Here is a 26129-nt window from a genome sequence, read left to right as displayed (position 1 = left end):
AACAAAGAAAATAAAACTGAGATTGTTAACAAAATACAATGCTAATCATATAAGTTAGGACTGAGTCCTTAACTTTCATTTTTATTAATGACTGGGTGAGTATAGATTACTGACTACACAGAACCAAGCCTGGGAACACATTTTATATTTATGATCTTTGTGACTAAAACTAGATTCTCCTGAAATTTAACATGACACTAGGACAATGACTGGCCAAGTTTTAGATTAATCACTCTTACACAAAGATTTTTCATTCATATAATCTCAAACAAATACTGCATCATCAATTAAGTTCCAGATCCTATGCACTCTGGCTGAAGATATAAATATCTTGCAAGCCCAGCGTCACTTTCCTCTTTCTCTGGTAACAAATCACACTTTCTATTATGACAATGGCCCCAGTTATCGGCCCAGGAATAAACACTTGACTCAGGAAGAGCCAATTAAAGCCCTCCTTTAGAGTTGATCAAGAGCTTTAAGGTTAGAGTATTTCAATCTTATGAAATTTTTGTAAAACAAAATTATTTCAAAATCTACTAATTATTCTTTAAGTTCTAGAAACTGCATTCTGTGACTAAGAAGACAATTTATTTGCTGTCGTTTCTGCTTTGCCCACTTTATGTTTCTGTTATTGTGAGATAAAGGCAGTGGGGAATGGCAAACCAATTCTGATTCATTCAACACATGAGTGCTTCTTAGGTACAAAACACCATTCTGAACATTGTCCGAGGTAAAAAGATAAATAATACCTAGCCCCTTATAATACCTAGCCCCTTACCCTCAAGGATCTTCCAGCTTAGCAAGGGAAATAAAACATGCACACAGATGACTGCAACAAAAAGAAGATAATGATTGCTGCCAGATGTTTGGGGAGAATGAGTAGAGCAAAGAGAGAACACAGAATAAGGCAACATTCAACAGTCAGCCAAGAACTATTTGTTGAGCAATTGCAAGCTGTGACCTGGAAATGGAAGAGGAGAACATAGATCTTCACATGGGCAGGTGAAAACTCAAGTGTTATTACTTGTAACACAGCTCTTCAAATATATTTTTTGGCACCAAGTGCCTACTAAATAGCCTTAAATTAAAAACTAAATAAGGATACAGTCTCTATCAAATATAGCCTGAGGTACTGATGCCTAAATACTAGGATCACAGTATTTGTGTTCCCAAGGATGCCTTTCTATTGCTTTGCTTCTTTCCCCCTTTCCAAATTAGCTAATGCTGCCGTAACAGGATATCTATTTCACTTGTTCCAGCCTTTTTGATCCAATGTATTGAATAGGTGAGTTACAAGAGGATATTTTGACTTCAAACAACAAAAATAAAATACTTTATAACTGAAAAAAAAGAGGCAATCTTTCAGGCACATGTGGATCCAGGAGTTCACATGTTTTAACCAGGTCCCTTTCTCTCTTCCCCACCCCTTCTTCTCTCTGCCTTTTCTCCTCTCTGGTATCTCTCATTATGGGATTCAAATATTTCCCTGTTTATGTGGGAGCTTCTGGCACAGCTGCGGGCTTATGCGCTCGCAGCTCCAGGGCTGGCTGGAAGGGGCGGGCGCATCACAGCATAAGGTTGCACAAGGTGTGCACTTATATAGCAGGGCATCACATCTATGAGTGATTGATGATCACATTGTATACAGGGGTAGTTTCGCGTAGTTTTTACATCACTTTTCTTGAAGATGGCAGTAAAATGGTATGTGTTTACAAAATCAAATAGTGTAACATTGTCCAAAAGATATACATAAAGCATTTAGAGGAAGGAGGCTCCTTTTTCTTTTAACTCCGGCACGGATTGTCTATTGGACAGTAGTAACCCTATGTCATCAACCTCGTTACTCCAGCAGAAGTCCAGGGATTAGCCCTGCATAACTCTTGTTAGCCTCTATTCCCTTCCTTGAACACTGTAGCCAGAAGGTTTTTTTTCCTCCTCAAACCTTAAGTATTGAAACCTGGAGGAGGGGCATGTCTGAAAAGAAAATGATGGACTGGACTCTCCCTAGAAGGAAGATAAATGGGTGGTCAACAAGAAAAAAAAAATCCTCTGTACCAGGAAACGTTTGAAGTTTTGTTTGGGTATCAAAAAATGGGTGCCCTACACATAAAGCAACAAAGGATATTGGTCTAAAAAGAACACCATGGCCAAAGGTGCATGGCCTATTTCAACAGAGGATTTGAAAGCTAAAAGTTAACCTGTAAAACATTCAATTCAATGTCATCATTTTACAGATGGGCAAAGTAAAACTCAGGCGCAGGAACAGAAGTGCCAAGGTCATACAGGTGGTTGGTGGAAGAGACAACCAACTTCCCAACTTCTGACTTTTTAGGTGCGTGTGTGTGTTGTTTTGTTTATGTGCAAGGATATTTTTCTTTAGTACACTAACATTACAACAGAAAGTATAGTCTTGTTTTGGTTTTCTCTGCGCCCTCAATTCTGTATAAGACAGTTTCGCTGCACTCCAACAGAAAGGCTCAGCAAGAGTAGAGACCACCATAAGCAGTACACGTGGGCACCAAGGGCAGATACATTGCCCTTCCTTGTGTAGGAACTAGGGCCACTTGTTGCTTTAATGGGCCAAGTTTGGGCTGGACCTGCAGGAGGGGACACCTTTGAAAAACAGCTTCCTAACTGCACTACAACCTGCTCTGGCATCCTGATTCCACTCCCCAAACCCCCCAAATCTTCAGCCAGAAAAAAAAAAAAAAAGAATGGATCACTGGATCACTGGATCGATGGGGAGATTTCTGTCTGCTCCTCCTACTGTCACCTCTTTCTTGCTATTTCCTACCCGAGGAAACCTGACATCAGCCCAAAAGCATCTCTGGAAATGGGCAGGAGGGAGCCTGTCAGCGCCAGAGAAGAAAGTGCGCTCTGCAGAGTTCTCAGTTGTTCCATCTCTCGCGATGAAAGGAAGAAAAGGAGCGAATCCGCCACAGATTTACTGGAGACCAGGGTTACTTCATCCGGCTCCGGCCACGGTAACCTCTGAAGACCAAAGATGCATTTCCATTCCCAGCATTTCTTGTTGGCGTCTTTCCCTACAGGCTACCCAGTGCCTGGCCCCGGAGAAGTCTCTGCGTAAAGGTTCTTTAGGTCATAAATCAGGCTCCTGTGTGTATGTGTGTTTTTGTTAGGAAAAACTGGCACAGACGAATTAGCAGTAGAGACTGGGGTCTCCCTACTACCCTTCACGCTTGGCGGCATCACCTTCGACTACCTCGCATTCTCCGGGCGCTGACAGCCCCGGCTCCGGACCTCAGGGTTGGAAGCAGTCAGCCCCAGCTAGAACCGCCCTGTCCGGGGCTGATGCCACCCTGTGCCTAGAATGTGCGTGTGGGTGCAGGCGGGAGAGCGAGCGGCTTCTACAGTGAGACCGAAGCAGGAGCTCAGCCTTCGCCTGCCACCTGCAATACCGATTCCCTGGGGACCTCGAAACTCCCAATCGGAGGTACTCCCCCCCCGCAGCCGCCCACCCATTCCCTCCCCCCTTACCTCAGCACGCAGCCCCTCCCTGCGTGATGATACAAAACCATGGGGAGGGTGAGCGCTGGGAAGGGTGGGGAGAGCCTGAGAGCGAGCGAGGGTGGGAGGGAGTGGGCGGAGGAGGAGAGGGAGCCGAACGCGCATTTAAAGCGATAGCCATCCTCGCTCTCTCCCCAGTGCTGGGCTGTTGGAGAGCTCGAGCTGCTAGCCACCGAGCGCGAGCTCGAGCGCGGCGCGCTGGCCGGGGAACCCGAGAGCGCACGGCGCCCCAAGCTGGCAGGCGCCGCGGGAGCCCCCACCCTCGCCGGCTGCCCTTCCCCGGGCGCCCCTACCCTCCTCGCCCGCAGGAGACCCTGGGCTTCCCCGGCGGAGCTCACCCCAAGGGGCCAGGACTCCGGCGAGCCCGCCACCGTCCCCTCGAGTGCCGCCGCCACCACCGCAGCCGCGGAAGCAGCATGGTCCAGCTGGGGAAGCTGCTCCGCGCCCTGACTTTGATGAAGTTTCCCTGCTGCGTGCTGGAGGTGCTTCTGTGCGCGCTGGCGGTGGCGGCGCGCGGCCAGGAGATGTACGCCCCGTACTCCATTCGGATCGAGGGGGACATCACCCTCGGGGAGCTGTTCCCGATGCACGCGAAGGGTCCCAGCGGAGTGCCCTGCGGCGACATCAAGAGGGAGAACGGGATCCACAGGCTGGAAGCGATACTCTACGCCCTGGACCAGATCAACAGCGATCCCAACCTGCTGCCCAACGTGACGCTGCGAGCGCGGATCCTGGACACTTGTTCCAGGGACACTTATGCGCTCGAACAGTCGCTCACTTTCGTCCAGGCGCTCATCTAGAAGGACACCTCCGAAGTGCGCTGCACCAACGGCGAGCCTCCGGTTTTCGTCAAGCCCGAGAAAGTAGTTGGAGTGATTGGGGCTTCGGGGAGTTCGGTCTCCATCATGGTAGCCAACATCCTGAGGCTTTTCCAGGTAGGGGGGCGCTCCCTCCGGAGCAGAGCGCGCCGTAGCTCCCCGCGCTCTTTATCCTGAAAGCTGGCTTGGACTCCAGGGGTGCGGGGTCTGGTCAGCCTTCGCTCATTTCCACCCTGGAGATCCTGCCGAATCCCTCCCACCTCACCCGAGGAGGTACTTTCCCTGCTTGATTCATTTCCCTTCCATCTCTCCCCTGTCCGCGCTCCACTCCATCCGGCTTGACATTCTGGATTTATGGCCCCATTGACAAGAAACAGTCTCCGAAAAACAAGACGATGATTTAAATGGGTTTGCATTCGAGTGAAATATGGTTCCAAAACAGGCTTGTAAAAGTGCCGGGCTCCTGTGAGAGCCACTTAGGCGCAAGGACTATGAAAGATGAGAAGACGCCTAGAAACTAGGCATTTCTCAACTCCCCAGCTTCCCTGCCCCAAGCCGCCCGACAAGCTGCAGCTCCCTTGGAAAATTTCGAGAAGAGCTTAGGGAGGCAGTTCTTAAACCGAAGGCTAGGTCTTCACCTACATTTGGACGTGAATTGCCCATTTCGCTCGGGTTGGATTTCCCGACCTGTAACCTGTCTCTGCGAGGGCATGGGGCGGAAGGCGTGGGGACTGTCCTCAAGCGGGGAGAAGCCACCCGCAGACGTGCCCCCAGGTGATTTGCTCTGAGCAGTTGTTTGCACCGTCTAAACTGCCTTTGCGATCCGGCCACTGGCAGGAGACGGGCGATCCGCTTTCTACTCCTGCCAGCTCAGAGCCCGGAGGTGAGCTCATGCTAACTGCGAAACACAGTCGCTTCTTCTGCACCCACCCGGTGCCCATCCTTTCCCACGACCTCCCTAACGCAGCCCCCAGCCCCAGTTCTGGGTTTTGAGGACGATTCTCAGAGCCAGAAAAGAAGGCGCCGGAGGGAGGCAGTAGGCTGCGCTGAGCAAGGCCGGGCGGTCCTCTAGCTCCGGGTGCAGGCGGGCAACGGCGGAAGATGCGAGGACGGCGGATCGGGCCCGCTGAGCCGTGGGCGGTGCTGCAGTGCTCTCTCACCGCCTGCTCCCGCAGCCTCGGCCCCACGGCTCCTGTGCCACCCTGGGTATAGATGGATGGCTTCTGGATGAAGAAATTGAGTTTCAGGGTCTGCGTGACTATGGGTTCTCTTGTTTCTCTGTCTTTCTTCCTGTGTGTCTCTCTCCTTGTGTCTCTTTCTCCCTTTTTTTTTTGTCTCTCTGTTTTTATTTTCTCCCTTTCAATTTCTGCCTCTCTTTTCCTTCTCTACCGCTATCTCCAAGTTTTTTGTTCATCTCTGTCTTGAAGTGATCCTTTCCTAATGCACAGCTCTCTCCCTGCCTGGTAGGACCCAAGCTCAGTTAGTCCCTTCTCCAGATGTTCTGGCTGACCCTTATGCTCCCTGTAGCTAAAAAGTTGGCTCCCTCTCAAGTGCCTTTCCTGAAGCATGTTGGGTTTCTGGAGGGGACTCCTTGTGAGATTCAAGCTGTCACTACATCAGCACCCAGGGGTATGAAGTTTGTGTTTGTGCCAGAAGGAGGGGTGCCTGTCTAAAGCTGCAGCCTGGTATGGCCCCTCTGAGTCTCTGAGCATCCCTAGCACCTGTTGAGTATGCCACCTCTAGATGTTTGCAAGGCCAAAAGTGCTTCTGGGCAGCCTTCACTTTGAGGTAATGCTTTCAGGAAGAGCCTGGGTTGTTGTAAGCAAAACCCAGAAGCACTTCCTTTACCTCTGAGCTTAAACTAGAGAACCTGAGGAGGCAGCGCTGCAGGGAGGATGAGGCCAGAGGTCACCTGAGAACCACAGGGGCAACTCACAGTATTTTTACTGGAGCTCTGGGGGTTGAAGGCACATTTGCTGTTTGACATTTTAAAAATTATTTTGGTGCCTTCACTTGGAGCTTGGGCAGTACTGCAGATGGGCCTGCCTGTCGAAAAAAGAGTGAAATCTTAAAGTCAAGAGAGAGCTTGCAGACTAGGCTGAAGGATCCCCCGTTCCCTGGGCTGGGAAGGAAAGGAACTGAATGCCAGCATTAGCAGTGTGCGTTGGGACCAAAACCATTCAGAGAAAACACTGTCATTTTCCTCTAATTTGCAAATTGCAGCTATTCATGTTGGATTGAACAGCTGAGGGAAAAGAGCCCCCAGTTTTCACCTGCATTTATTGAGAAGAGGCTGGTAGTAGGAGGGATGCACCAACTTGTAGCTTGTGCTGCAAGCTGGATATAAGCTTGGTGTGAGCATCCTGGTTAACCACTGCCCATGTTCAAATATACAGAGATAGATTCCAACAATCTCTTCCAGTATCCTTATTTTTGCATGTGATCTTAGAAGCTCCTGGCATGTAAGTCCAGTCCCCAGTTTCCCAGCCTCTGTAAACCTGCAAAATGAATAGAGAGAATAGTGGAACACAGACCTATTGTTCAAAGACACAGTCACTTTAGGGAAAGAGGAAAAGAACGGGTAGGTGAATCTTCTCTGGGATTGCAGGGTTCAGCTCAATGAAGACTGTCCTATATAAAAGAAACTCCTCTAAATGGTTGAATTCTTAGCTCTCCGGAGATTTGAGTTTTCTTTTCCCCAGTCCCTGTGGGTTGCTGTGGGGAATGTGCCAAACCTATCATTTGAGATAAAAATTTATGGTGAGGTAAGCTTCTAGGCTGGGGGAAGGAAGACTTAGTGACTGAAATGGGGGATGCTAAGCACTGGGGGGCAGGAAGGAACAAGGAGCTAGTAATGGATGTAACAAATGCTGCAGCTGCCAGCAAAGCCTGGATTGAAGTTCCTTCCTGAAAATGAGGACCCAGGCAAGAATGACCACTCAGATGTAAACAGTGTCTCTGACTGGGAATTCTCATCTGCCTGCCGGTGGGCCAGAGCTGAGCAAGTCCTTTCTCTCCTCTGTATGCACACTGAATTGGTTAGTAAGTGACATGTCAGAGGACATGAATCATATTCAGTGGATCTTTCAAATCCAGGAGTTTGAGGCTAATGAAATTAGTGTGTGGCCAGGGCTTTGCCAACTAGAATTAAGTCACTGCAGCCACCCTGCAATGCATTTTCAGCCTGAAGGGAGCATCAGAGAGGAATTTCGGGAGATTTGTTTCTGAGCCTGTACAAAATAATACTCTCCTAATGCTAAGAAAGATTAAATGTAAATTAATATTGACTACGAGTAACATATTTAAAAAATAATCGCCGAGTGGGGGATGGCTTAAAGTGGAGAGATTATATAATATGGTGTCCAAAGAATAAATCTCCTCTGACCGCTGTTTCATGGGCTATAAGTAAGATATATTACAATGGAAAGTAATGGGAACGTTTTTATTCAAGGCTTCTCTGCTATTGACTTGAGAGCAAACACTCTGAGAGTATAAATTACTCTTGCTATGTGCTGACTCTGAATGAACAATATTTCATGTGCAGTGACATGGTCTAAGCTATAGACTTGGAATTGAATGGCATCTGTTTCAATTGTTTCGTTCTCTCAAGAGCAACTAGATAGAAAAAAGTGGTCAATTTGACCCTTGTGGGAGCGTGCTGCAAATCTAAACCTGTGTCCCTCATACCATAAATGAAATACATTTGTAAACTTGTAAGTGTTTTCCTTCTGTTCATTGATGCTTGAGTATAATCTCAAACTTTGGGAGCAACATTTTATACATAAGTACTTGGTTTTCTTCCTTCTTTCTCTTTCTCCTCTCTCTCTCTCTCTGTTTCTCTCTCTCTTTCTCCATCTTATGTAATTGGATAGAACTGGGCACCTAGGATGATGTGGTGTTACTATAGTGGGATTTTTTTTAAAAAAAAAAACAACTCTAACTTACCCTTTTAAAAATTTCATAAATACAGGTGTCAGTGCCATTTGGAATAGTCTCTATAACAATTTCTGTCTCCACATTTACTGTGTTTCAGCAAATTTACCTAACAGATGGTGAGTGGGCAATTTTTAAAGGGGCATTTTTTAAAAGAGCGGAGAGGGAAGGAATAGAGACAGGCACATTCTACATTTGAAGTTACCTCCACGTGTATATTATGTATGTATACCCATACAATTAAGAAGTCTTTGGATGTTTTATCCTCAAGAATAATTCAGATAATGGATTACTTGAATTATCATAAACATTTAGGGTTTAACAGATTTGTTACATATAGACGTTGTATCATGGATTTAAAAGACCATAGCCAGCGGGCAGCGGCGGGCGGAGCGACCGAGGGGCGGCGCAGGCTGGGCGGCGGGTGCGGGGTTCCGTGCTTCCTCGCGGTGGAGGGCTGGGGTTCGCCGGAGACGCCGGGTTGCTCCGCGTTGCCAGGTTACCGAGCGCGTGCCCCGCGCCCGCTCTTCCGCCCGGGCCGCCCTCGGCGCCGCCTGAGCCGCGGTGCGGGCTGCGCGGGGCGCCGGTTCCGCGTAAGCCTGGGTCGGGCGCTGCGTGCGGGACTCTCGTCGCGCGTGGACAGGGAGCGAGCGTGCGGGGGACGTAGGGCGCCGACCTGAGGCTCCCCGGCGCTCCGGCTCCGCTCAGGGCGCCCGCTCAGGGGCCTCCGGCGCGAGGCCCCCTTTGTGGTCAAGATGGCGGCGCCTAGGCGGGCCGCGCCGAGGTGGGCTGGTGCCGGGCCCGGAGAGGGGCGAGTCTGCCACGCCCAGGACTTGGACCCGGGGCTGGTCTCCCGTTTCCCGGGGAGCGGCGGGTGAGTGGGCGCGGCCGCGCGTAGGTCCCTCTCGTGGGGTGGTCAGCTCTCCGTGCGACCGCAGACTTCTGTCGTCTGATAGTCAGGTCTGGGGTGGCCCAGGTTGGAGGCGAGGGTGCTTGATTGTGGAAACCTGAGGGGTTTAAGGACTTTCTTGGGATCGTTTCAGACCCCAGCAAGAAGCTGAGCAGGTTTCCTCCTGTCTTCCCGGCTAAGTATTCTCGCTTCTCTGAAGGCGCCAGGTTTTCTGAATCACCTTGTTACCCGGGGGGATACAGTGGGTGGTTCTGACAGTGGAACGTAGGACCCGGCGCGGGGAAGCCTGAGCTGGTTCTAGTTACTTTGTTTGCAAAGCACTTGTCTTGTCTTTGGAATCTTTGTGTATGTAACCAACGTTGGGAAGGGCCAGCGTTTTCTCCTCCAAAACACTGCGAGGGGTAACTTTATACGTAAGAAACAAGTGGGCGTTCACATCCATCTCTTTTCCAGCCACTGAGTTTTGGTTGTGTTTCCTTTTTTTAAGTTTGTCTCGTTCTGAAGTGATAACAAAACAAAACAAAAAAAGACCATAGCCAATTACACAAAGTATACTCTAGTCTCAGTCCTGCCATTAATTAGCTTAAGTCATTTAATTTTTCTAGGCCTCATTTTTCTCATGTGATGTTTTTTCTTTGAAAAAGTATAGTTTCTAGAAGTCTCTAATCTCTGTGTCATAGTTCAGCTTGGAGAAAACCTGTTCTTATCCAAACTCCATGACATTGTATTTCCAGCTTTTTAAGGATATTTTCACACAGCTTTTTTAGTTAATATCAGTCTAGCTGACTTGTCATACTCAGACTTTCTCCCATATTCTTTTACCAGTGTGTTCCTTAGTCATTTATATAAAGACTGTTGTGGGAAAAATGACCTCCTGGGTCAGCTTACTGCATGGTCATCGACACAGGGCAGGGAGTAAGATTCTGTGGATTTTACAGAAGCAGATACAGGTTTCATTATCCATGTCCTCTCCCTTTTCATCTTACAAAAACAGCAGGCTTTTCTTGGAGAACGGCCAGATAATGCTATCCTGCCTCCTCACTGGCCCCGGGGATGAGTCGCCCAGGGACTGAACTCCAGTAAAGCAGGTGATTGGCTCATGGGTAGGCATCTGACCTTGGCTAAGTCTATCAGACTCCTCCCCAGGACTTTTCTCTCAGAGAAAAATGGAAGAATTGTCTTTTCTCTCTGGAATTTCTAAGCTGGGGAGATATGACTCTGGGACTCTCAGTGACCATCCAGCACAAGAAGAGACTTTCTGTAAAATAAAGTCTTGCGGAGGTAAGCAGGGCTGAGCGATGGAGAGAGAGCTGGAACCCTGCTGATACTCTGGAACTTCCAGATCCAACTGTATCTGAATATGGCTGCATCCCTGAATTTCTAGTACTTGTTTGTTGAGGTTGTTGTTATTGTTTGGTTTTTGTTTTTAAATTTCCTTTGACTATTTTGAACTTGTTTTCAGCCATGTGCATTTGAAAGCATCATAGCTAAAAGAGCTAATTTCCTACATTAATGTCAGGTTTGCTGAGTGGCATTCCTTAAGTGAAAAATCATATCCGCTATTTTCTTTAAATAAAATCCTTCTAGCTCAGGTTTGAGATATTCAAAACTCTGCCTCCTACCCCCCTCTTTCCAACATTTACTGTATCACCTTGAAGCATTTGTGACCACATCTTTCCCATCTAGACGCAGTTGAGAGAGAGAGCAAATACTTCTGATATAAACCGCAACCTGTACGCCTCCTACCTGGAAGCTTTAGAACATACTTGATTCTTGTCATTAAAGCAAATCTTTTGTTGTTGTCTCCAGGGCACAGAAGCATTTTCATGGCATAATGGAGTACAAAGTACATTAAGCCTAACTCTACTTCTCACCTTCTTTTACTTTAAATAGGCAGAAAAGAACAATCTCAAACACATTTTCCCAACAAATAAAATACATATACAATTATGTTTAGAAGACATTTATGCAACATATAGTTAGACTGATTAATTAATGGACCTTTCGCCAATTGGCACAGTAAATATATATGTTCAATGTGCTTAATTAAAAAGAAGACAATAGGGCTTCCCTGGTGGCGCAGTGGTTGAGAGTTCGCCTGCCGATGCAGGGGACACGGGTTCGTGCCCTGGTCCGGGAGGATCCCACATGCCGCGGAGCGGCTGGGCCCGTGAGCCATGGCCGCTGAGCCTGTGCGTCCGGAGCCTGTGCTCCACAAGGGGAGAGGCCACAACAGTGAGAGGCCCACGTACAGCCAAAAAAAAAAAAAAAAAAAGAAGACAATAACATATTTTTACAGGTTAATTATCTGAGAAGAGTATTGTGCCAGCACACTTGATACTACAGTATTTCATGTTTGACAAGTAATCTTCTTTCAATTATATTTACTGCTAAATGTTTCTTGGATCAAGGTATTAAATTATAAGGTCAAAAGTAAAATGATATGAAATTACAATGATAAAGGGACACATATCCCACTTTATGAGAATAGAAGTTCTAATTTCTTTTCAATACTACTAGTAGTGACCACAGTACTAATTTGAGCCCTTACTATGAGCCACTGTGCCCATATACATTTAGTTCTTACAGTAGTTCTGCAAAGGGCATATAATAATCCACAGTGTAAAGCTGAAGAAAGTGCTTCTCATAGCTGAAAGTCACATAGCTGGTGAGTGGCAAAGTCTAGATTCAAACTTAGAGTCGTCTGACAATGCCCAGGTTGTTGACCACTATGTACACTGCTCAGTTGTTGCACCAATAAAGAAGTGCTTGAAATAATTATAGATTTGCCTACCCTGAAACTGCAGTGATTTAAAGACATCAAAGTTGCCAGTTGCTTAACTACATCTACTTACAGTAAGAAATTACATTTTATTTCATTTCTAAAACAAGATTAATTCTGCAGGCCCATCGAAACTTGAGCACACAAATCCTACCTCCAAATGAAAGATGCTTCTTTTCCATTATTCAACAGATGGCCCTGTACAGAGGCAATAAATATATAGTAGAATTTTCATTCAAATAAATGAGAAGAGAGGTTTCTTCTTGTCCTGATTCAGTGCCCATCATTATGGATTATGATGGCTCTTCCCAAACTTTACTTCATTCACTCCACTCTTTCTACAAAACTCCAGTAATGGAATCCATCATTCAGATATATGTGCAAAGCGAAAGGACTGTATTAATACAGTTGCTGAAAGTCACGTTGATAGAGCACAGGAAATACATCCTAATAAATGCAACATTAATGTTTGTGTGGGCCTTGGAGTGAGGGGTAGAAGAATTTTCAGTTTAATGGGATATTTTGCCTCTTGCTATGAAAGTGTGGCTTAATAGTCTTGTAATTGGTCATTTACAGAATCCTCCATCTCTGGGTTTCATGCTTTCTTTACTCTGCAGCTGTTGATTCCTTCTCTTGTTCTGGATGGAGGATAGCAACGAAGCCACTTCAAAGGGCTCAGCCTGCCTTTTTGTGTTATTGTTTAGATGAAGATATTTCCATTTATTAAAACACACTGTTTAAACATTTTTATCATGTTTTAAACTTGACTGTGTTCTGAAGGTATGAGCACAGGCAGACATAATGGGGGATGTTTTCCAGGAGAAAACATACTCTTATCAAAGGAATTATCAAAATTTTCATGTATGGAGTGAGAATCAAATTCTGGAGTTAGACCTGAATTTAAATTCATACTCACAACTTATTACCAGTCTCATCTTGATCAAACGGTTACCACACTTCTCATCAATTTCCTTATCTTTGAAAGCGGAATAAGAGAAGTATGCCTGGTGGAGTTACACATAAAGCTCATCTGATAGAATATTCATAAGGATTTTGCACAAAATACACATGGAAATATTTTAGCACCGAGTTTAGCATGCTATTCGTCTTCAATACATTAAAGAGCTATTATTTTATTATTATTATGCTATCATTAAATATCACTATTACTTAAATGTCATTATTGCTAAAATTGCTGTAAAATTACCACAATAACCCATGATGAATTCCCCTCTTCTGTTTCCTTTGTTTAAATGGAAAATATATATATAAATCTAGACAGAGAACACTTTAGTGATCCTATTCAGTGGAGTGAGAATTTCCATGGCACTGATTAAAACAAATCCTGAATTGCATGGACTTAAGATAGCAGAGAGGGGCTTCCCTGGTGGTGCAGTGGTTGAGAGTCCGCCTGCCGATGCAGGGGACACAGGTTCGTGCCCCTGTCGGGGAAGATCCCACATGCTGCGGAGCGGCTGGGCCTGTGAGCCATGGCTGCTGAGCCTGCGCGTCCGGAGCCTGTGCTCTGCAACGGGAGAGGCCGCAACAGTGAGAGGCCCACGTACCGCAAAGAAAAAAGAAAAAAAGATAGCAGAGAGGCTAAGAGGTTTGAAGTTAGACATCCCCAAGTATGAATTCTACTGTGACCCTCTTCTAGCTCTAGAACCTTGAGGAAGTTGCTTAAACTTTCTGAGCTTCACTACTAGTTTCCTCATCTGTATCTTTTTCAGGACTATTTATCAAGCATCTTCCTGTTCTCTATGCTTGGACGTATCAATGAATAAATTAGACAAGAGCCTTTGCCTGCGTGCTCCTTCTTGCATGCTTTCTCCCTCCTTACACTCTCGTGTGGAAACGGATGTTATAAATAAATTCTATGCTTTGTCACAGGTTGATGGGCGCTACGGGATAAGGAAAAGGATGTGAAGCTCACTGAAGAGGCTTGGGTTGGGAGTGCTGGAGGAGTGTACAGGTAGGTTCTGATTTTTTTTTTTCCCCAAATTTATTTATTTATTTATTTTTGGCTGTGTTGGGTCTTCGTTTCTGTGCAAGGGCTTTCTCTAGTTGCGGCAAGCGGGGGCCACTCTTCATCGCGGTGCGTGGGCCTCTCACTATCGCGGCCTCTCTTGTTGGGAGCACAGGCTCCAGACGCGCAGGCTCAGTAGTTGTGGCTTACGGGCCTAGCTGCTCCATGGCATGTGGGATCTTCCCAGACCAGGGCTCGAACCTGTGTCCACTGCATTGGCAGGCAGATTCTCAACCACTGTGCCACCAGGGAAGCCCGGTAGGTTCTGATTTTAAATAGGGTAGTCAGGGTGGATTTTATAAGTTGACATTTGAGCAAAGACTTGAAGTGAGGGAGTTGTCAGAATGTATGAGGGGGAGACCACTCCCTGGGAACAAGAATAACCAGTCCCAAAACTCTAAGGCAGAAATATGCCGGGCAGCTTGGAGGAATATCAAGGAGGCCACCCTGGCTGACTTAGTCAGTGGGGAGGAAGAGACAGCAGGAGGGCTGTAGGTCGGATGTGTGATGGGATGGATTCGATAAGTCCTGGGAGGCCATCACATGCATTGTGTCTTTTACTCTAAATGTAGGCAGCCAGGGGCAGGATTTCAGCCGAGGTGTGGCATGAACTGTCTCTTGTTTGAAAAGCATAACTCTATCTGTGGTCTTGAGGATGTGGGGAGAGAGTGGAGTCAGGGAGAATCTCGGGAGGCGACTACAGGATCCTCGAGGTCTATGTTGGTGGCCTGCACCAGGCTGCTAGCGGCTGGTAATTCTCAGAAGTGGCACATTGGGAAGGTTGTGACAGCATTTCGTGGTAGATTGAATGCAAGAATGGAAAGGAAGAGGGGGTCAAGGGTGAATTCGAGATTTAGGGCCTGGGGAACTGGAAAGGTGTGGTTACTGTCACCTAAGATGGAAAAAGTTTGGGGTAGAGCATGTTTGGGGGATTAAAGACCAGTTTTGGAGGTATAAGATTTGAGACATTTTTGTGACGTCCAAGTAGAGATGCTGAGTACACAGTTGGATACACAAGTCTGCAGTTCTGAAGAAAGGTCTAAACTAGAGATACACTTTAATACAATGGAGATATTAAGAATAATTACATGGAAGCGCTATTTTAAAGATAAAATGAAGTAATGCAATTAGCACTCTGTCTTCTCAAAACATTTAATAACTGTTAGCTAAAATAATTACCTGAAATGAAAAAATACCTAGTTTGTTTTGTTGTTTGCAGTAAAAGTGAATAAAATGTCATAATTATTTTAATAGTATTTGTGACACGGTAGTTTTAGTTAAGACACCATGACTACAAACATTTACAATAAACCTTTCAATCTCCTACTTTTCACTCTGATAGGGTACTTGGAACCATATTTTGTAAGGTTTAAGTTAGTTGTTATAGGGTACCTCTTTAATTAGAAGTAATTCTGAACTGTCTAGTTCCATGCAGTTTTATATACATATATGTATAATTATTATTTTATGATTTATCAAACTCAGTTGAAAATTTGCATCACTGATATACATTAGAATTTAAGCATTTACCCAGGTATTCAAGGAAAAAAATGTACTTGTCTTGTAATTTCCATAGGGGTACTTACTTTCACATCTTCCCTTCACTTTGCAATTGAAAACATGGCAGGGGAAATATTATCTTACTGGTCTTTGAGTTCCCCTTAGCTATCTGCAAGTCCTTAAACAGCCTTTGTGGCTTAACCAAAATTCTCTTCCATCTTCATTCCGCTAACAGATATTGGTCTAAGCATGTACTTATACTAAAAAATGCAGGACCACGTTGTCTCTACACATCTATAATTTTATGTTAACACTATCATTATGTAAGCTATACTTTAATTGTAATTATAACAGATTTTATGTCAACACACATCCATTTCTAGTGTTCATCTGGTGTTCAAGGGGAGAGCAGCATGTCGTAAATTTTATCAAAATGTAACATCTGAAGAATAGAACAGAGGGTAATTGTGTAATTCTGTATTCACTCTAATTAAGTTCAGTGGAGTTGGCATAATAGAATTAAGATGAAAAAAAAAAAAGACATTGAGGTACCATGGCTCCCTCTCCTAACACACCCTGTTTGTATCTGAGAGCAGAGACTCGGCACCTTTCTGTACAGAAATGGAGACAGGAAGAGGCCAGAGGATGAATGACAGGCACGAATGAGGTGGAACTTGAAGAGCAACATGGAAATGAAATACTTCTTTTGTATTTGGTAGGTGGGGAAAATGTACCAGTGTGTATGCCTACTGGGACCACGTTTTCCAGAACAGTTAAGCCCAGTGTCAACTATGCTGTCCCACCTTCCTCGTAAGTAGGAACATACTGTTACTTGAATCTTTGCTTCCTGTTTCTTGATACCTGGTTGAGAAGATTATCACAGGAACTGCATCTTGTTAGCAAATACACTGTTTTGAAATGATTGACACTCACTGAAGAGTGGCAACTCCAAGTTTGCTCTCTCTTGATCTTGGACTATTTAAGTCTGGAGTGCAGGAGTGGGTTATGGGGAAAGACCATTGGAATTCTTATGTCTTCAGCATAATGGTTATAGCATAATGGTTAGGAGTGTAGGTGCTGGTTCAAATCTCTGCTTTCCACTTGCTAACCATATGAGCTTGGGCAATTTACCTGATTACCTGAACCTCAATACTCCTGCCTATAAAATGATGTTAATAATATTTCATCCTCATAGACTTGTTTTCAATGTTAAAATGAAGTCACTTACACCAAGCACTTAATACAATGCCTAGAGCATTGTAAAGTCTATTATTATTACTATTACTACTACTACTACTACTATTATTATTATTACTATCACGATGCCAGGTGCTATTTTTCCTATTCCTTATTCCATTATCTTCTGCCCTGTCCCCCCATTTCTGTCTTGTTTCTGTACAAGGGTAGGTTTGTCACAGAGCATTTTCTTTCCCTAGTGTCTGACTCTTAGTCATCAAGGTGACTGGTCCACGACCCGGCATTCATTGCTGCTCGTTGAAGCAACCCATTTTGAGAAGGGGAGTTGGATATTGATGCCAAGTTGGGTCAAGGAGAGAGAATTTTCTCTCTTCTGCACTCAGAGAGCTAAGTGAAATATTCAGGCCTCAGAAGGAGAATCAGGCAAAGGGCAACATGCTTAATTTCATACCTTAGTGATTAAGAACAAGTCAGACAGGCTGGATTTGAACTCATTTCCGTCATGTACTGACAACGGGATCTTAGGTGCTTTTGTAACCCGTCTGAGGCTCAGTCAACATCTGAAAGAGACGAATAACATTATCAGGACCTAGCGTATAGCCTCGTTGTAATAAGTGAGTAAATCCTTTTAAAGCGTTCAGCACGTTGTTTGGCATATAAACACTTAATAAAATATAGCTTCTTTGACTACTACCACTGCTAATATTATTAAGTAGCTGAGCAAATCTGAGGCCCATTTTTTTCTTAGATTGCACATAATCGTTTGGACAACCAGCTCACATTGATCAACCGTTGCTTATATATAAACCCCCATGAACCCAAAGGTGCTTTAACTCTCTCGCAGTCAGAGTCTGTTCTGGGGGCAGAAGCAACACCAGCACTACCCCCGTCATCTTTGCCTTTATTGTCACTACACTCGCCTGCTGTACTGAGCACTTTCTGTGTGCCAGGCACCAAATTTAGCCCTGCGTATGCACTATATCATGTAGTTCTCACACTCAGGTGGGAGACATTATCATCGTCCCCAATTTTCAGATAAAGACGCTGAGGTGTTGGAAAGGTAAGAAACTTGACCCACAGCAAGAGATGGAGCCGGAGTATTCAAACCCTTCTCTCTGACTTCAAGAACCCTTAAATATTAGCCTACTACTACATCCTGGTAAGAAAATCTGCTTCCAGCCGCTCTGGTGAGAGTAGAAATGATTCTCAGTCCCCACATTCCTCTATTGCCCATGCCATCCTAGCCTCAGGACTAGGGGGGAAAGGAAGTGATCTCTTCAAAGAGCAGCCAAAGGGAACCTACTCCCTTCTGCCTTTTCGTAATCAACTAACCAATATTTTACTTCCTTCTTAAGAGTCCCCACATGTTCCTTTTGGTACTTAGCTTGGCGTTTTAGAATTCTGACATTCTGTACATGACTCATCCACTGTATTTCATGTTAATTTATTGAGGTCAAGTATAGGGTCTTACTCATCCTGAAGTTCAGTTATCCCCTGTCACATCTAACTCTGTTCTTTTCTTCTTGTAGGACATCTGCAGATATTTATTTGAATTTCGTTGAATTGTTCTCATCAATAGTACATTAAAAGTTATACAGAAAGTGCTTTCTTATAAGGAAAACCATCTAAATAGATTTCTAGCTGTTTACTTTTTATAGCACTATTATAGAGATTATAGATCTCCAGGTAATATTTTTTAGACTGAGTTCTTCATATCGTCTTATTTTTACATATAATGATAAATCTGAATTTTCTCTATCAAAGCTCCGAGACTTCACTGGCTCGTAACTTAGCTTGTTGATTATGTGTTGTTGACTTTTCCATTTACAATGATATTTGATCCTGGTAAGGATGGGGCTGGGTGGGAAGGTACATCTTAGGGCCATAAATTGGTTTTGTAGAGAACTAACATAAAGATCTAAAGTCTCATCATATTTCTGCAGAACTCATGAATCATTTTATTATAATTCCATTCATTCAGGGAGTATAAAACCATTTTCAAATTGTTATTCCTAATTTGTTCATCTTCTCTTCCTTAGTCTTAGTGAGAAGAGAGCAGGCTGAATGGAAGAAAATCATTACGACCACTGGGGCCACTAGGGTAGGCATCAGTCCCAGAGTTTTGTTTTCATCTCTCCGCTATTAATATTGGCTAATGTCTTGAGTGCTTACTTGGTGTAAATTACTTAGCCGACCATGGCAAATGGATTGTGTCATTTCATCCCCTGATAGTCATACAATTAATGTATGTATTATTATGATATCCCATAATGCATACATGGAACAGAGCCTCAGAAGTAGTTATTTGCTCATGAAAATATGGTAGATGTGGAATTTGGACTCAGGTCTGATAGACTCCTAAATCACTCCTAGTGATTTTTACCACTAAATTAAAGTTGTATACCTCTGGAGAGTAGATAGTTTCTAAAATTTCCTCAGCTGTAACGTTTTATAATTAAATTTTTGTCTGATTGCAAGCTTAACAATTAAGATGGGTAGGAAGGAATGCCAGCCTGTTGAATGGAATTTCCCTGAAATAAGCCTGTTTTATGACACCAGTTCACTCATTCATTCACTCAGCATGTATTGAATGTTTGCTCTGTGCAAAGGCATTTTAGGCATCACAGTGGAGCGAGTGCCCCTTCCATAGACTCTCCTGCAGCACTCAGAGAAGTCTTGGACTGGTTTGCCTGTTATGGAATGGGGCTTGGTGATAGAAGCCTGGTTTGTCCTCCACTGATAAAACTAAGACATACTCATATGAGTTTATAGGCATCTTGAAGCCGTGGGATAGTAACACACATGAATCTTACCATTTTTGCCTGGGATTAATGATATAAAGGCTTTGGATTTGGGTACGGAAAATGGGCGCAATTATGGGCGTGTTGGTTCTACATATATATGGACATGATGTGTCATCAGCCTGCAGCTACCTGCCGTTCCTCACTACTCCTTTTCACAAACCAAACAAGTACCTTCTTACCTATCCTGTGGATAAGCTCTTGACAGTGGCACTAGGGCCTCCCTCAATAAGTACATCATTGGCTAAACCAGTGGTTTCTCAGATATGCTCATTGAACAACCCTTAAGGTGGATTGACATTCCACTGCCTAGAATAGAATATGGTGTTCTTTAGAAATCGGGGGGAAAAAATAGGCCACCAGATGTACTTTCTTTAATTTAAATTGTTTATTTATATATATATATATATATATATGAACAATTGTTATATATGTGTATGTATATTTGTTCATATATATGAATGATTTAAAATTGAAGATATATATGTACATATATTTGTATATAAATATAAATATACACACATATATGTATATAAATATATATAAATATACACACACATATATATATGTATATTTAAATTTTGGCTTCTGTTAGCAAGTAGTAAATTAAATTATTAGCAGATCCATACTGCAGGGAAATAACCAATCAGATTTCATTCAATAGTTTTGTAGATCTATGGTTGTGATTTTATATCTGCAGGTATGTTTGCTGAAGAAAATATTTCTACCACTTTACACAAAATTAAATTCATTTAATACCAATGCAGCATGTCTCAAATGTCTTAATACAGTTTTAATCTTGAATCGCATCAGAAGTATGAAATTAGAAACATACCCCAAAATCATTTGAAGATATAATTACTTTCATTTCCCTTATACTTTTGAGACTTTTGAAAAATAAGTATTTAGTTGTACTTATCTGTTTCTGTCTCTCTAAGGATAGCAAACACTGAAACACAATTCTTTTTAAAAGTCAATATTAAAAATATATTGTCCAAGATGATCAAAACTAAGGAAGTGGCAAAGAAATTCAAAAATTTAAACTTTCAAAGGGTGCTTTTTTGGTGAATGTGTAGTACTTGTTCTTCTGAAGGAATTAATCTTTTTAAAAATTTAGTTAACTTATTTTTTATTGACGTATACTTGGTTTACAGCGTTGTGTTAATTACTGCTGTACAGCACAGTGACTCTGTTATACATAGGTATATACATTCTTTTTCATATTCTTTTCCATTATGGTTTATCACAGGATATTGAATATAGTTCCCTGTGCTATATAGTAGGACCTTGTTGTTTAGCCAATCTATATATACCAGTTTGCATCTGCTAATCCCAAACTCCCAGTTCATCCCTCTCCCACCTGCTTCCCCCTTGGCAGCCACCAGTCTATTCTCTATGTCTCTGATTCTGTTTCTGGTTCATAGATAGGTTGATTTGTGTCATATTTTAGATTCCACATATAAGTGGTATCATGGTATTTGTCTTTCTCTTTCTGACTTACTTTGCTTAGTATGATAATCTCTAGTTGCATCCATGTTGCTGCTGCAAATGGCATTATTTCATTCTTTTTTTTTTATGGCTGAGTAGTATTTCATTGTATATATGTACCACATCGTCTTTATCCATTCATCTGTTGATGGACATTTAGGTTGTTTCCATGTCTTGGCTATTGTGAATATTGCTGCTGTGAAGATCAGGGTGAATGTGTCTTTTTGAATTATAGTTTGGTCTGGATATATGCCCAGGAGTGGGATTGCTGGATCATATGGTAGGTCTGTTTTTAGTTTTCTGAGGAACCTCCATACTGTTTTCCACAGTGGCTGCACCAACTTACATTCCCACCAACAGTGTTGTAGGAGGGTTCCCTTTTCTCCACACCCTCTCCAGCATATGTTATTTGTAGACTTTTTAATGATGGCCATTCTGACTGGTGTGAGGTGGTACCTCATGGTAGTTTTGATTTGCATTTCTTTAATAATTGGCAGTGTTGAGCATCTTTTCATGTGCCTATTGGCCATCTGTATTTCTTCTTTGGAGAAATGTCTGTTTAAGTCTTCTGCCTATTTTTTTTATTGGGTTGTTTGCTTTTATTGTCATCAAGTTGTATGAGCTGTTTGTATATTTTGGAAATTAAGCCCTTGCTGGTCGCATCATTTGCAAATATTTTCTCCCATTCTGTAGGTTGTCTTTTCATTTTGTTTATGGTTTCCTTTGCTGTGTAAAAGCTTGTAAGTTTGATTCGGTCCCCTTTGTTTATTTTCATTTTTATTTCTATTGTCTTGGGAGACTGACCTAAGAAAACATTGGTATGATTTATGTCAGAGAATATTTTGCCTGTGTTCTCTTCTAGAAGTTTTATGGTGTCATGTCTTATGTTTAAGTCTTTAAGACATTTTGAGTTTATTTTCGTGTATGGTGAAAGGATGTGTTCTAACTTCACTGGTTTATATAAGGCTGTCCAACTTTACCAACACCACTTGTGGAAGAGACTGTCTCGTTCCCATTATATATTATTGCCTCCTTTGTCAAAGATTAATTGTCAAAGATTAACTGAGGTGTGTGGGTTTATTTCTGGGCTCTGTATTCTGTTCCATTGATCCATATGTCTGTTTTTGTGTCAATACCACGCTGTTTTGATTACTGTGACTTTGGAGTACTGTCTGAGTCTGGGGTGGCTATGCCTCCAACGTTGTTCTTTTTCTTCAGGATTGCTTTGGCAATTCTGGGTCTTTTATGGTTCTGTATGAATTTTAGGATTATTTGTTCTAATTGTGTGAAAAATGTCATGGGTAATTTGACAGGGATCGCATTCAATCTGTAGATTGCTTTGGGTAGTGTGAGCATTTTAACAATGTTAATTCCTCCAACCCAAGAACATGAGATGTCTTTCCATTTCTTTGAATCATCTTCATTTTCCTTTATTAATGTTTTACAGTTCTCAGCATATAAGTCTTTTGCCTTCTTGGTGAGGTTTATTCCTAAGTATTTTATTTTTGGGGTTGTGATTTTAAAAGGCATTGTTTTTTTACATTCCCTTTCCGATATTTCATTGTTGGTATAAAGAAATGCAACCAATTTCTGTATGTTAATCTTGTATTCTGCTACGTTGCTGAATTCGTTTATCAGTTGTAGTAGTTTTCATGTAGAGTCTTTAGGGTTTTCTATATGTAGTATCATATCATCTGCATATAATGACAATTTTACCTCTTCCTGAAGGAATTAATCTTGAAGTTCTACTAAGACTTTTGGGATACCTGTTTTAATGAGCCACTACTTCCTGCCTGAGATTGCACTATGCACCAGAGATTCTAGAATTAGCATAATAAAACTAATAATGCACACAACAACAACAAATCTTCACAAACCTTCCTTGCAAGGAAGTAAAGTCCACTGGAAAAGCAGACAAGTGAAACACACGTTCAAAATGGCAGTGATTCTCAAACATTTATGAGCTGAAAAATCATGACAAGCATGATAACCAGGGCAATTACTAGACCCCTTCTCCAGCTGGTCAGGTGTAAGGTCCTGTAACTCTATTTTTGGTGAATGCCTCCAGGAGAGTCTGAGACAGATGTTCTCAGTTGTCGTCAACCTTTAGTGTGCATCAGATTTGCCTGAGAATATTGTTAAAACACAGATTGCTGGGCTCCAGTGCCAGAGTTCTAACCAGTTCCCAGGTGTGGCTGATATTGCTGGCCCAGGGACCACATTTTGAGAACCACCTTTCAAAACTCTGCAGTATGCGATTGTGTGTGTTGTGAACGAGACGGGCCCAGAGAACCAAAGGAGGGCAAAGGGACTCTGCCCTAAATTAGCCAAAGGTAACAATAGCAGCTAGAATTGGTTGACCCAAGAAAAAATTATAAGAACTTTACCTGCATTTGCTCATTTAATCCTTTCAGTAAGGTACATAGGTGCTACTTAGTGTTCCTCTTTTACAGGGGTGTCCAGAGAAGGTAACTACTTTGCCCACGTCCTAAACTGGTAAGTAACAGATTAAGAATTCAAGTCTAGGAAGTCTGATTCCAGAGCCCACACCTCTACCCTTTCTGCATGTAGAGAGGAGTAAAGGGTTGTCAGTGAAGCCTTCCTGGGGGCCCTGGCCTCTGAGTGTAGATAAAAGGATGAGTGGACATAAAGATCATTATTTGTGTGTGGTGGGGGTAGGGGAGGAAGTATCAGGGCTTCCAGAAGAGCCCACCCTCCCCATACATCTACTATAAGCAAGTCTGATGATCAGGAGTCTGGAACATGAGTATGACTATGGGATACTGAGAAGGGTTCTAGAACCCTGAGGTTAGAGTTCTGGATCAGTTAGTAGGTAACAGAAAGTGAATGAGTGATTTACCTTACTTTCCACGGGTAGCAGGAAGTTTGGAGTTAGTCGCTCTAGCGTTAGTCCAGCAGCTGAAGGGCATCACCAGGGGACTGCGTTGCTTAGCTCTTCCAGCTTCCACATCTCTAGCACGTCCACATAGCTTCAAAGTGACCCCAGAATCTCCAATAGTGTTCCAGCAATTTGGGCAGGAAGAAAGAAAAGGGAAAAAAAAAAAGAAATTAAGTAAGAAAAAAAAGGCAGTGTGTAAATCAGAGAGCAAATTTTTTACCACAGATGGTCAGCAGACTTGCACTTAGATCTCATCAGCTCGGATTTTAAACTGGCCATCTTAGCCTTAAGGATAATGGGGTCTCCTAAACCAGGGCTCTGATAGTAAGGAATAAGGAGAGAGTGGTACTGATTAACAGTGCCTGCTGTCCCAAACAAATATTATCCCCAAACTATTTTTTTATCCTATATTTTACTTTAAAGAATGAAGGGGAAACATTATGTATCTGTAAATAGCCTTTTAGAAAGGGTACAATTATATAGTTATACAACCCCCTGGAGGGCTCCTTTTTTCTAAAATCTCTTTAAAAACTGTTCAAGGTTAAGGACATTTTTATCTTAATTTAGTAACTTGCAGTCGATTATCTTGGAATGACATCTCTCTCTGCAGATGTTCTGTCAGGCTTTAGAAAATTCTAGAAGTGGACAGAGAAGTGTTATGGTACATGTATTTGCAATATGCACGTCTTTGAAATGAAATCCATTTAGGGACCAAAAGGCATTTCATGTCTTTGCTATACATTTTCACATATTTGCCTTTCCAGAATTCCTTTGAGCAAATCTGTTAGATGTAACACATCCGCTTCTCCCATCTGAATTCTTTATTACTAAACATTCTTCAGTATGCTCTCACTCCCCTCTGTCAAAGGCGTTTCTCTGGGTCCTCACCCTTCTCATCTCATATGTGAATGTGTATCTTAAACTGAAGCAACAGTCTGCTATGACTTCTCCATACCTTGAAGAACCCGTCTTTGTGGGGAAAAAAGTAGACTTACTAACTTAAAATGCGCGCAATGTTTCTGAGAATTAAAAACTAAGATAAAAACATAAGCAATGGAAAAAACTTACAGTTGGTCCTTTTCAAATACTTTATTTTACAGAGAAGGCAACTGAGGTTTAAAGAAAAAATGCATTAGTTAAACACTAAATAATAAACCTTAAACCTCAGTGGAGCAACACATGGACGGTTCATTTCTCACTCACTCAGGAGTGTAGTATGGACTTTGGTGGTCTGAGGGTCAGTTTTCTGCTCAGTTATTCAGGGACCCACCACCTTCATCCAGTGGCTCTACGTTTGTCCTAAAAAGGAAAGGAGAGAGGAAGCTGCAAGCTACAATTATCAACTCGTTATCCTTCAGAAATAAACTCTTCAGGTCACCTCTGGTCACATTCTTTGGAATAGAACCATACCCAGATGCAAGCGGAGATGGAGAATGTTGTTCCTATCTTGGTCCTAGTGATGCCTCTACAGGCTGGAGGAGCTAATTAAAGTGTAGTCAACAGCTCGTTGTTTCTGCCACAATGAGTGATTAGCCTAAGACTGTGGATTAATTATGTGTGTGTGTCACATATACATATACTACACACAAACATATATATGTGTGTGTATATATACATTTTTTAGCAAGAGTTGACACATGGGGCTTCTGCCGTATCAAAAGAGTACAAAATGCCTCTTGTTGCTTTTTCTTAATTGAAGTTGACTACTACTATCTATTTCCCTTCATTTTGCTACCTCCCCCCCCGCCTTTCAGTATTATATGAAAATTCTGAAAGAAATAATTTCAAAGTTTCCAGTGCTTTTAAAGGTAATAGAATACTCAGACCTTAACAATTTTCCTGTGTGAAACTTTTGCCAGACTAAAATAGTTAACTTATGAAAAGTAAATTTAGATTGATACAAAAGAGAAAATAAGCTGATTTTTTTTTTTTTACACAAATACCCTGAGCCAGGGTGGAAAATAAATGGAAAATTGGTGAATTTAGATCCTTTTGTTGTAAATTTAAATATTTTTAATTGTAAAAATAATACAGGCTCATTGCAGAAACTCCAAAATGGAAAGGATTTAAAGAAAAAAGGAAAAATAACTCAAAATCCCATTTCTGATAAATCATCTCTGTAACATTTTTGAGGGTATCTTTTGAAACTTTTTTGTGACGGGGTGCATATAAATACAATGCAAGTGTAAAATACCTTTAATTATTATATCAAACTACAATACAGTTCTATAAGATTTTTATTTAGTA

The 26129-nt window shown here is 42.6% G+C and overlaps 1 long non-coding RNA gene across 1 annotated transcript; it reads left to right on the top strand.

The window, feature by feature from the left end:
* Positions 1-8761: 8761 nt before the first annotated feature.
* On the top strand, positions 8762-24636 carry LOC307191252. The gene is made up of 4 exons (XR_013829667.1): positions 8762-9153; positions 13862-13943; positions 16217-16307; positions 23437-24636. It is a non-coding gene; the product is annotated as an uncharacterized lncRNA (long non-coding RNA).
* Positions 24637-26129: the final 1493 nt, after the last annotated feature.

The sequence above is a fragment of the Stenella coeruleoalba genome (genome assembly GCF_951394435.1).
Source record: "Stenella coeruleoalba genome assembly, chromosome: 9".
NCBI classification, from domain to species: Eukaryota; Metazoa; Chordata; class Mammalia; order Artiodactyla; family Delphinidae; genus Stenella; species Stenella coeruleoalba.
Note: the sequence above shows the minus strand (reverse complement) of the source record. Positions and strands in the feature narration are given on the sequence as shown.